This window comes from Pteropus alecto, unplaced genomic scaffold (assembly GCF_000325575.1).
Source record: "Pteropus alecto unplaced genomic scaffold, ASM32557v1 scaffold248, whole genome shotgun sequence".
Classification (NCBI taxonomy): domain Eukaryota; kingdom Metazoa; phylum Chordata; class Mammalia; order Chiroptera; family Pteropodidae; genus Pteropus; species Pteropus alecto.
Window position 1 is genome coordinate 311,872 of NW_006441067.1, and position 13,276 is coordinate 325,147.

General features: G+C 36.5%; 2 pseudogenes; both read left to right on the top strand.

Annotated features, from left to right (window-relative positions):
- Nucleotides 1-8,695: 8,695 nt before the first annotated feature.
- LOC112484958 lies at nt 8,696-8,814 on the top strand (annotated as a pseudogene).
- A 4,012-nt stretch (nt 8,815-12,826) lies between these two features.
- On the top strand, nt 12,827-12,945 carry LOC112484953 (annotated as a pseudogene).
- Nucleotides 12,946-13,276: the final 331 nt, after the last annotated feature.

The window sequence follows — 13,276 nt, forward strand, 5'->3', positions numbered from 1 at the left end:
TTCACTACCTGTCAACCCACAGGTCGGGTGTGCAAGTCGGGGTACAGAAGCAGAAAGCTCATTGTTAGAATGTTATGTTCCCATGGTCGATAGCCTATGTTCCCATGGGCGATAGCCAAAGCAGTAATTTTCCAGCCAGCAGAAAGCCACTAAGTTTATGGTAATTTGTTACAGCAGCAATAGGAATCTAATTCAGGTCCCATATGGCTTCTTGGTGATATTTTTTATTTAACTTTTTTTTACGTTTTTGGATTTTTATTTTTAAAACAAATGTTTTCTGTTCCTCAGAAATCCTGTGCATCTGAGGTTACAATGTAATAGTTATCCTTCCCCGGGTTTTTTCTTTAATGAAAATTTTCACTTTGCAACTTGCTTTTTTCACTTAAATTTTCATAGACATTTTTCTAGGTCAGTTAACATGGGTATAACTCAATATAAAAGTTAAAATATTTATTTTTTATCAGAGAAATATAAAGAAAATATTCAGAGAAATATAAAGTTGAAAGAAGAAACATAAAGAAAAAAATATTGACCCATGACTCTGCAACATCCGTAAACTGTTGACTATTTTAAAATATCAGTAATAGATGTAAAAATAGAAAAGCCGTATTGTACAGATTGATACAAGATATTAAGTGAAAGCTTTCTTCTTTCCCTTTCTCCATATCCCTCTCCAAAGGCAATGACTATTCAAAGTTTCTTTTGTTTTCTTCTAGAATTTATACATATGTGTGTGTATGTGTGTGTGCATGTCCCATACACACCAGGGATTATTCATGATTGTATACCTTGCTCTTTTTCTCTTAATAATTTATTTTACAGACCTTTCTCTATTTGACACACACAATTTCACTTTTAGTGGTTGTATAGTATTCCATCTGAGGGATATTCCCAATTTATTTAGCCAGTTTCCAATTAATCAATACCTTAGTGATTTTATTTTCCTATATGATAATGTTGTGATAACCATCCTTTTGAATAGACTTTGAAGAACTCTTGCAAGTACGTCTCTAGGGTAAATTCCTAGTAGTGGGATTTCTGGATGAAAAGTGCATTTAAATGATTGGTATCTATTACCGAATTGCTCTCCAGAAATCACTGTGTGAATTGACTCTCCCTCCAACACAATATGGCAATACCTGTTTCCCCAAACTCTCATCATCACTAGATATCATATTTTAAATTTATTACTAGTCTTATAAGTGATACATAGCATTTTATTATTTTGATTTTCATTTATTTAATTATGAACAAGGTTGAAGTAATAATACTTTTAACATTGAGTTACTCTGATGGATCACATGTTCATTTGGAGATATGGCAAATATGTTTATAAGAATATAAATAATGTTCGTATATAATCTAAAAATTAATTTGTAACTGGTAAGTCTTGTGACTTGGAGCAGTCCCTTAATCTTCCTGGACCTCAGTGTCTCATTCTCAAAATAAGAAGTTTAGACTAGATAATCTCTAAGAATACATCGAGTTCCAAGTCTACAAATTGAGTTGATAAAATAAAAAGAGGATCAAAGGGTATGATAATTATAAATAGTAAATGTCTTAGTCCATTTGGCCTGCTATAACAAAATGCCATAGACTGGGTGGCTTATAAGCAACAAAAAGTTATTTCTCACAGTTCTGGAGGCTGGAAAGTCCAAGATCAAAGCGCCAGCAGATTTGGTGTCTGGTGAGAGTTCCCTTCCTGGTTCATATAGCTGTCTTCTCACTATAACCTTACATGGCAGAAGAGACAAGGGATCTCTCTGGAGACTTTTATAAGGTCACTAATCCCATTCATGGGGGCTCTGCCCTATGACCTAATTACCTCCCAAAGGCCCCACTTCCAAACACCATCACATTGGAGATTAGGTTCCAACATATGGATTTGGAGGGACACAAACATTTAGTCTATATCAGTAAATAAACCACACAGCATAGATATGAAAATAATTTTAAAGATAATAATGCACAGCCCCAGGGAAGAATTTTATTTCTCTCTAACTTTTTAATTTTTTCATATTTTTATATTTTAACTTTTTAGTTACGTGGTATAAAATAAAGCCAAACCAAAATATTTAAATGAGGAGGGAAAACTTCATTTAAAATTTATTTGCTATTCAAAATAAGTCAGATAGAAAAAGTTGAGAATCATATGATTTTATTTATATGTGGGATATAAAACTGAAAGCAACAAACGAACAAGACAAACGAACAAGAACTCATAGACACAGATAACACTTTAGTGGTTACTAGAGAGAAAAGGGATAGAGGGGAGGTAGATAAGAGTAGAGGGTGTCAAATATATGTGACAGAAGGATATTTATTTTTTATGGTGACACTGGTTAACGAAATCCAATAAGTTTCAGCTGTACACTTTAACAATAAGGCAGATATATATTTACATTGTGTGTTCATCTCTCATAGTTAGTTTTCTTTCTGTCACCACATATTTGATCCCCTCAAAATCTTCTAAAGGTGGAGACAGAAGGAGATTTGACTTTGGGTTGTGAACATGCAATGCAATACACAGATGATGTATTATTGAACTGTACACTTGAAACCTGTATAATTTCATTAACCAATGTTATCCCAATAAATTTAATTTAAAAGAGGTAAAAATTTATTTGCTATTTAGCAACAGGGGCCCTTCCAACTCTATCGCTTATGCTATAAATTTTATGACTGGTATCAACATATGCACATTATTTATTTGTTTTACTTAACATCATTTTATAAATTTATTTCCATATATTTATATGGTCCTAACATTTGTCATTTGTAATGGAAATATTAATCCATTGCCCAAACATATCACAGTTTGCCTGGCAATTTCTCTGCAGCAGTATTTCAGATACTTTCCAGTTTTGACTGGGATCTGATATGCAAATGTAAATGTCTTTGTACAATGGGTACTTTTCCTTTCTTTTGAAGTATTTTCTTGGCGATGATTGCTCACATTCTGTCAGCAATGTATAAGAATATACTTTTTCCCCACACCCCTGTCAACAGTGACCTACTCAAATTGATTTATTCTTATATTTGAATTAAAGGTGGTTAAGATGATACCTCATAGTTGCTCTAATTCACAGAATTTTAAATTCTTCTGAAAGGTAAACTTTTGAATAACATTTGATTATACCATGTATTTCTTTTTATATAACTGTACAAATTATGTTCCTTGACCATGCTCCCATTAGAAAGTAGTTACTGCCTTTATAAACCAGTCTCTCGCTTACATATTTTGGGGCTAAAATTTCTGTTTCTACATATCAATTACAAATATCTTTCCCACTCAGGTGTTTTCATTTTATTATTCATTGTTTATTTTATTTCTTATTGTATCCATTTTACTACAGATACTTTTATTACTTTAATTATCAAGAAATCTCCCTTCTACAACCTATTTAAGATCTATGATTTCATTTTCCTTTAGCGTTGTTTGTAGATGGCTTTCTAACATTTAACTCTAGCTAATTTGCAATATACTTAGAATGTAATACAAGATATTGATGTAAATTTATTTTTCTCCATATTCATATCTGTTTTCTTTAACACATTTATTAGTGATTCATTTTTATTACTTTGTGTCACTTGATTTGCCACACATTGATATCTTAAAATGTTACTATTCTACTTCATCATTCTACTTTCTCTACTTAAGATAGTACCAGAAAGAATATCATGCTAAGCAAAATAAGTCAGGTGGAAAGAGTCAAAAACCATATGATTTTACTCATATGTAGGATATAAAACTGAAAGCAACAAACATGACAAACAAGCAAAAACTCATAGACACAGACAACAGTTTAGTGGTTACCAAAGGAGAAAATGGGGGTGGGAGGAAGTAGAAAAGGGTAAAGGGAGTCTAATATCTGGTGACAGAAGAAGATTTGACTTTGGGTGGTAAACACACAATGAAATATACAGATGATGTGTTGTAGAATTGTACACTTCAAACCTGTATAATTGTATTAACTGGCATCACCCCAATAAGTTTAATAATATTATAAAAGATGGTACCATAAAATTGTAACAATCATTTCAATGTTTGGCAGAGTCAATCCTATGATGTTCTCTTTTTTCTAAAAACATTGCTTGGTTGCATGTTTTTCCATAAAAAAAATTTATAGTCAAGTTCTGTTAAGTACTCTTTTGGGATTTTAATCAGTAATGTATTGAATCTGTAAATTAACTTGTGAAATACCTTTTTTTATTATATTATCTTCCCAAACGAGAGCACAAATATTTCTTCTTGTGTTGAGGATTATTGTTTCTGCTGTTAAAGTTGTAGAAACCTTCTTTATAAGTTACAGATGTCTCTCATTAGACTAGTACCTAAACAGTTAATGTTTTTATTATCCCCTACATTTCTAAAGCTTGGATCATCCAGAATTTGTTTTCACCATATAATCGTTTAACATTTTGTTGTTTACACAGCACATTCTCATCAATTATCTCATGTTAGCCTCACACCAACCCTATGAGACAGGTCAATTTCCAGGCTTGTGACTTTAGAAATGAACACGTGTAAGTCTGTCCAAAGTTACTCAGCCAGTAACTGCTGGAAATAAGCCTCAAGCTCCAGTCTAAAACCCTTTCCACCTCCTTATTGGATTTCATAAGAAAACCGTGAAATGCCAAGTCTTTTCTTTGTTATTATTAGTCCTTGTTATCATTTCCTTCAAAATAAAAAGTCATGAAGGGTCATGTGGTACAGGAAAAAGCACAAAAATCCTGGCATGGTCATTTATTACTCATGCTAAAACGCAAGGCTCAAACTCTTTGAGCTTTGTTTTCTTATCTGTAAAATCAGAATACCACCTGTCATGTGTATTTTGCAAGGTTTCAAAGATAAAATGGCATCATGTATATGAAAATCCCAAAGAAATGGTACCTAGCAAAGTCACCAAATTTCTCTTAATTTTTAATGTAGAAAATGAGGAGTGATCGTCAAAGTTCTTCCAACACAAATATTCCATCGTTCAAGGCTGTTAATTAGGGGAGCGATTTACCTTTAATTTAAGGATACAATATTCTAACTTGATAATTGCAATTTCTACCTTTTACTGAGGGTGGCAGTGCTGGTCTCCATAGAGACCAGAATTTTTGGAGTTCCAGCAATCTTACTTAGATTTTACAAAACCCTATTACCTCTCCTAAATGTCGTATAGGGCACATGTATATTTTTTAAGTGGAAATGAAATGAAACCTTGTTTTGAATTAGAACATAGTACTATCATCTTTTTTTAACGGTGCACCATTAGGATGTTACTGATACTGAGGTTAGAATTTCAGTCAGGTTATTTGTGTAACTCCAAGCCAATCCTTTACACTCGAATGTTATGAAATTCTTGTGGGGTACCATCATTGCATCCATGTCAGTTCTTTAAGTAGGTTAGAGGTCATCCTGCACCTCCTCCATTTATTACCTATGTGAATAGCAGTGTCAACCATTGAAAGTAGAGGAGAGTCTTGGGAAGGGATTAGGGCACTCTGGTCTACCTACCAGACATTGGATTTTGTATATTTTACTAAGCAGGATTAGTCTTGGGCAAAAATTGTGAAGGTTATATCATTTATCCTCCAGCTCCTAACTTTTCTCTTATAACCAATCCGTGACCTTTTGCCCAGTTCTCTCCTATCGAAGGAGCCAGATCCGAAAAGGCAGAATGTAGAGCAAAGAACTTAGCTTTGGCATCAAAAAACCTATGTTGTCATCCTTACTCTGCTACTTTGAATTTAATTGACTCCAGATCAATCATTTAAACCCTGAGCCTGCTTTCCTCATTTATAAATTGGGATAAGTGATAGCTTATTGAAGGTTGTCAGAAGATATGACAAATAGGAATGTATTTATATAAAATATACATTTAGGTTATTAATTTACCAAGATCTAAACATAAATATTTAATGTATTGCTCCCTATTTGTGAATAACCCCCCAGGGTCTTTGCACATACTACTGACTGCTGGATTCTGACTCTAGAAAGCTTGTTAGAGTTCCCTTCTTAGAGGCTCCAATAGCACTTATACTTACTTCTGTTTAGTCTTTACCACATGTTACAATTCACATTTACTTGTCTGCATCTCCCTCTAAACCAACAGTCTTTTGAGAGAAGAGATTTTGAGGACATGCATCTTTACAGGCCTAGATAAAATATAGGATGGATAAAATATAGGAAAGGATGGATAAAACAAGTACAGGTACAATAATGATAATACAAAGCAGACTATGAGATGGACTGTGGGAGTTAAAGTAGGATCATCCACTTCATGGAAGAAGTGGAATTTAGAGATAGGCCTTGAAGGATGAGACTAATTTGATAGGCAGATATTGGAAAGATAGCTTACTAGATGGGAACAGCATGGTCAAAGGCACAGACTAGGGAAAAAGCAGGATGGCTTTGGAGAATGGAGAGCATGCTCATTGGCAGTGGGTAGAGTACAAATGGGGAAGTTGTGGGGGATGAGGCTAAAAAGGTAAACAGGAGCTTACTCTGAATTCAGAGATGAGGAAGTTTAAAGAGTTCACACTGCTGCTTGGCCTATGTCCCTTTCTTCCCCTAAGTGCTTGGAGCAAACTCCTCCCCCATTTCTCCTAACACTTACAGTCAGTCCACACCCTCCTTTCCACCATTAGTAACTAGCTTGCATTAGAAGCCTCTTCTGGGACTCTCAGAGTAAACCAAGGCTAGTGATTTACTTTTATTTTTTCTTCCTTGTACCATCAGTTTACACTTACTGGGTCTTCTGAACTCGTTACCCTGATATCTACACCTTAATTAATCAGAATCAACTATATTGACATGGGCCTGCTCTGAATTTCATTTTGAAAACTAGTTATATGATTTTTCACATGATCCACACATGACAAATTAAGAAAAGAGATAAGATAGAACATGATAAATTGCCAACTGAGTCATTTAGACAAGTGCTATGGTGGATTGAAGGCAAGAGGTGGAGGGTTAATAAGACAGAAAAGGCACTATGAGCTAGTAGTATCAGTCCATGTTTGTTTTTTTCTTGCATGGCCCTGAGGACCTTTAATAACCTTCCATCTCTGACCCTAGCCAAGCCTGACCAAAGTAGACCTGGGGCCTGAAGTAGTCTTGTCCTACTAGCTTTGAGCCAGTGCTTGCTGTCATGCTAACACCTTACCTCTGACTTCTTCTGTTGGCCAGATATATGACTGTAGATCTGTGTTGTTTTCTTGATGTGTACAGCAATTTTCTCATTCCAGGGAATACAGCTCTGCCTTGAACAACTTGACCATCTCCATCCACCATAGGGCCATGTCATGACCTAGAGATTGCAGCTATGGCACCATGTTGGATCTCCTGGAATAATAGTATTGATCCAGAGCAAGCTCATATCCATCATGTCCTTTTAAACTGTCATTTTGACAATCTTAGAAACCATTCTTATAGACAAATTAGTTCCTCCAGGCCCTTGACCCATCTCTTCCAGCTCTTCACCATTGGTCAACACAACTACCATCTCTCCTGGTCCAAAGATGAGCATATCAAAGGCATGAAAAGGGAAAAGTGTGCAAGGTTGCTTTGCTAGCCCAGTTCTTCAGCTCTACCAAAGGCAGACACTTGCCATGGGTGGAGCGGATTTCCCTGCCCCTTGACTTTAGCCTTGGCCATGTAACTTGCTTTGGTGAGTGTATCTGGATATAAATGCTAATGTGACAATTTTGAGCCTAGCCCTTAATATGCCTTGCATGTTTCCATTTGTTCTCTTGTGCTTTTACCATCACCATGAGATGAACATACCTAAGAACAAACTATCTCGCTGGACCAAGGAAAATGATAACACACATGGAGCAGTGCCACCCTATCCAATACACAACCTGAAGTGATAGAAAGGGTCGCCCTAACTGCTACGGTCTGAGGCAGTGACACTCAACTGAGCCCAGCCTAGATCAACAGAACTCCAACCAACTGGCAGATGCACAAAGTCTTCTTGCCCACCCTATCTGTTCATGTCACTACTGCTGTCCAGATCAGGGTGATCATTTGATTAAACAGAAACTTACTAATAAGCAGTAGGCAAATGAATTGAGCCAATCAAATCTTCTTTTTAAGGGTTTTTATTTAGAAACAGAGGATAATCAATTAGAGATAGTCTTCTAGACTTAGAGACTGAGGTGTCATTTGGAGCCCTATGTAACTTGATGAAGAAACAGAGAAAGCCAGTCTTCAGAGTGAAGTAGGAAAGCAGATGTTCAAAGAGTTTCAGAGAAGAGTCCCAGAGAGACCAAAAACAAACAAACAAACAAACAAAACAAACAAACAAAAAAACATGGTTAGAATAGACTCAGTTATCAGAGGCTTCCCAGTACAAGCAAACATGAAGCCCGCTGAGTTGAAGGTCTTATGTCTAAGAAGTTGTCTGTTTTGTCATCAAAACCATTCCTAACCTTCCACTCAGCATGTGCACATGTACAGAGAGAGAGAGAGAGAGAGAGAGAGAGAGAGCACGCTTTGTTTTTAGCTAATTTAAATGAATTTGCTTCCTTATAACTAAAGAACTAGACTAAGATATTTTCCATAATGGAAGAAGAGGAAAGGTAAACAATCAGTTGTGAGATTGGTATTTCTCCATGATAGAAAACCAAACTGACTGCAAGTGGGACTGTGAATCATGTAGTTTTTGCTGCATAACAAACCATCCTGAAATGTAGGGGGTTAGCCTACAGCCATGCCACCTTGAACAAGCCTGATCCTGTCTGATCTTGGAAGCTAAGCAGAGTCGGGCCTGGTTAGTACTTGGATGGGAGACCACCTAGGAATACCAGGTGCTGTAGGCATTAAAAAAAGAAAGAAAGAAAGAAATTTAGGGGCTTAGAACAACAAAATGTTTTTGGACAATTCTGTAGATTGTCCATGTTGATTGGGACATTTGGCACATTTGTGATGGCTCTTCTGGTCTCGGCTGGCTGGGCCAAGGGTGAATGTTCTAGCATGGCCTCATTCACATGTCTGATTGATTGTTAAGGCTGTTTTACTAGTCAGGCCTCAATGGTAATGTCTTGTCTCTGTTCCATGGGGTGTCTCAACCTCCAACAGGCCATCCCAGGCTTCTCCATGTGGTGGTTTGAGGACTATCATAAGAGCAGCAAAAAAACTCTAGGCCAGATGAAGAAGTTCACTTGAAGTCTCTGCTATGTCACAGTTATTATTATTGCTTCCTTAGACAAAACAAATCACCTGGTTAAGTATAGACCCAGGGTGATGGAGACACAGCAAGGGCTTAGACACAGGAAGAAGTGAACATATTGGAAGCCATTATTGCAACAACGTACCAGAGACCACAATAGACATGGCGGGAGAAAGGTGTACTGCTAAAGAAAGGCCTGTGAGCAAAGGCTAAAGACCAGGGAAGTGTATTTTTAAGGGAATGAGTCTGAGAAAATTTCCAGTTTACTATAACTTGACCTACAGATTTTAATTCAGGGAATTGCAACTCTGAATCCATAGAAACACTGGTCTAAATAGTTATATAATGTACGTATCCTGAATACAATACACATAGCAAGCTCTCTTATACTGGATAGCAGAGAAGACACTCAAATAATAAACCTAGGAGGAAAACTATTCTGCTGCAAAACACTTCACTGGGGGTACCACAGAAGCACCAAACCCTTATTTGAAATGGTGCTTGTTTCTTTAAGCTTCATAACCACAGAGCTGTGAATAATAAGTTAGAAATGATCACTCTGTTCCATATTCCCGAATGCACGTGCCACTCTAGGTGTCCATATCTGTGAGACTGGCAGACTGAAAGTCTCCAAAGGTGGAAGCAATATAGATTTGTCACCTGTAGGATATACAGGCATCCCAAAGTGTCTAAACATAGGTGCTACATCAAAGTCAGTTCTCTTTAATAAGCAGAGATGTCAAAACACCCCACCCAGCAGAGGAGGGAGTCATGGGAGGAGAGTCATACAAACCTATGGTTTCCTCACTGTGCAAATATTAATTTACAAATGGAAGTTATTTCCCCTTTAACCAGGTTCCTCTTGCTATATTGCTTAACTGCCAACCAACGATTGTGACATCACCATCATTTCCAGGCAGCCAGACAGACAGAAACTATAAAGAGAAAATTTCCATTTGTAGACTGTAGTGTCATTAACCAGCAATTAGGGAAAAGGGCATGAAGGAGAGTAGAGAAGTTAAGGTATATTTGAAAATGTTAGTACAAAGTATACTTGAAATTTTCCTGAAGGCAGAGATTTGGGGACCAACTGTTTTTAGGAGAAAAAAACTTCTATTCTCCATAAGTTAGTGATTTCATGTTGTGCCAATATTTTACAAGATATTTAAAATAGCCTTAGCTTTAAAAAAAAAAAAAGCACTAAATTCATAAGCTTATTTAAGTACAACTAAAAATAATTCTGATAAAATTTATTTTATCATAATTCAAGGAAATATACCAATAAAAGCAATGTGGTCAAAAGCAAAGGAAGTTGAGACCAGAGAATTGAAATGACAGTGGAAGGGAAAGACTGGTGATTTCTCAACCAACATAATGAACACTCAGTAATGTGCAGTCAGCCAAGGAAGAAGATGAGTAGGATACAGAACCATTCAAATTGATGCAAACTATCTCTACAGTTATTTTATTTTATTTAAGTTTATTGGGGTAACATTGGTCAATACAATTATATAATTTTGGGGTGTACATTATAATTTGTCATCTATATATTCTATTGTGTGTTTACCACCCAGAGTCCAGTTTCCTTCAGCTACCATATATTTGATCCCCTTTACCCACTTCACCTCCCTATCCTACATTTGACCCCCTTTACCCTGTCTACTCTCCCCTCCTCCCCCTCCCTTACTTTCTGGTAACCACTAGTCTATAGTCCATGTCCATGAGTCTTTGTTTGTCCTGTTCCTTTGTTGCTTTTAGGTTTATATCTCACATATAAGTGATATCATGTGATTTTCAACTTTTTCTGTCTGGCTTATTTCGCTTAGCATGATTATCTCGAGGTCCATCCATATTGTCGCAAATGGCAGTATTTCATCTCTTCTTATGGCTGAGTAATATTCCATTGTATATATGCACCACAGCTTCTTTAGCCAATCATCTATCGTAGGAGACTTCAGTTGCTTCCATGTCCTGGCCACTATGAATAGTGCTGCTGTGAACATTGGTGTGCAAATACCTTTTCGGATATGGTTTTCAAGTCTTTGGGGGTAAATACGCAGTAGAGGGATTGCTGGGTCATATGGTAGGTCAATTCTTAGTTTTTTGAGGAACTTCCATACTGTTTTCCATAGTGGCTGGACCAAGTTGCAGTCCCACCAGCAGCATATGAGGGTTCCTTTTTCTCCGCATCCTCTCTAACATTTGTTATTACTTGTTCTGTTGATTATAGCTATTCTAACAGGTGTGAGATGGTATCTCATTGTGGTTTTGATTTGCATTTCCCTAATAGCTAGTGATGTTGAGCATCTTTTCATATATTTCTACAGTTCTTTTTAATAGATTTTTTTAGAGACCATTTTAAGTTCCAGCAAAATTGAACAGAAGGGACAGTTAGTTCCCTTATGAGTCTCGCCCCATACCTACAGCCTCCTCCACTAGTGACATCCGCCACCAGCGGGTACATTTGTTACAACTGATGAACCTGCATTGATATATCATTTTCTACCAGAGTCCACAGTTTACATTAGGATTCATTCTTAGTGTTTACATCCATTATAAACAAATCTATAATGACACATATCCACCACTGTGGTATCAATACAGACTAGTTTCACTGCCCTGAGTCCTCTGTGCTCCACCTATTCATCCCCACCCCAACCCCACCCCCCACCCTCCAAAAATACCTAAAAAAAAATTTTTACTGTCTCCATACTTGTGCCATTTCCAGAATGTCATGTAGTTGGAATCTTACAATATGTAGCCTTTTCAGATCGGCTTCTTTCACTTGGTAATATTCATTTAAGATTCCTCCATGTCTTTTCATGACTTGCTAGCTCATTTCTTTTTAGCACTGAATAATATTCCATTGTCTGCATGTACCAGAGTTTATTCATTCATCTATTGAAGGACATCTTGGTTGCTTCCAAGTTTGGCAATTATGAATAAAGTTACTATAAACATCCATGTACAGGTTTTTGTGTAGATATAAGTTTTCAACTCTTTGGGGTAAATACCAAGGAGTGCAATTGCTGGATCATATGATAAGAACATGTTTAGTTTTATAAGAAACCACCAAACTGTCTGCTAAAGGGACTATACCATTTTGCATTCCCACCAGCAATAAATAGGAGTTTCTGTTGCTCCATATCTTCTCCAGTATTTTGATGTTTCTCTACATTTTTTAACTCCTCATTGTCTAACATAGAGAGATAGAAGACAGAGACGAATACCTAAGTTGTGTGTACAGTGGTGAGAAATAGGGCCTTGGAAGAATGGAGTACAAAAGTGTGGTAGACAATGGAACAGAATTGAGAGCCCAAAATTAAACCCCCATATATATGGGAAAATAATTTTTGATAAGGAGCCAAAAATGTACAATGGAAAAAGGAAAGCCACTTCAATGAATGGTACTGGGAAAATTGGAAAGCCACATGTGAAAGAATGAAACTAGACTACTATCTATCCCCATATGCCAAAATTAACTCAAAATGGATCAAAGACCTAAATATAAGACCGGAAACAATAAATTTCATAGAAGAAAACATAAGGACAAACCTCACAGACCTTGGATTTAGAGAAGATTTTATAATTTTGACCTCAAAGGCAAGGGAAGTAAAAACAAAAATAAATGAATGGGACTATATCAAAATAAAAAGCTTCTGGTCTATGGCCATGCCACCCTGAATGTGCCCAATCCTGTCTGTTCTCAGAAGCTAAGCAGAGTCGGGCCTGGTTAGTACTTGGATGGGAGACCACCTAGGAATACCAGGTGCTGTAGCGATTTTTAAAAAGTGTTAAAAAAATAAAATAAATAAAAAGCTTCTGTACAACAAAAGAAACCATCAACAAGGTAAAGAGACAACCATCTGAATGGGAAAGTATATTTGCAAGCAACACTTCTGACAAGGGCCTAATATCCAAAATAAACAAAGAACTCATACAACTCAATAACAATGAAAAAACAAACAATCCAGTCAAAAAATGGGCAGAGGACCTGAACAGACACTTCTCCCAAGAAGATATATAAATAGCCAACAAACATGTGAAAAGATGCTCAATATCACTAGCTATTAGGGAAAAATCACAATAAGATACATCTCACACATATTAGA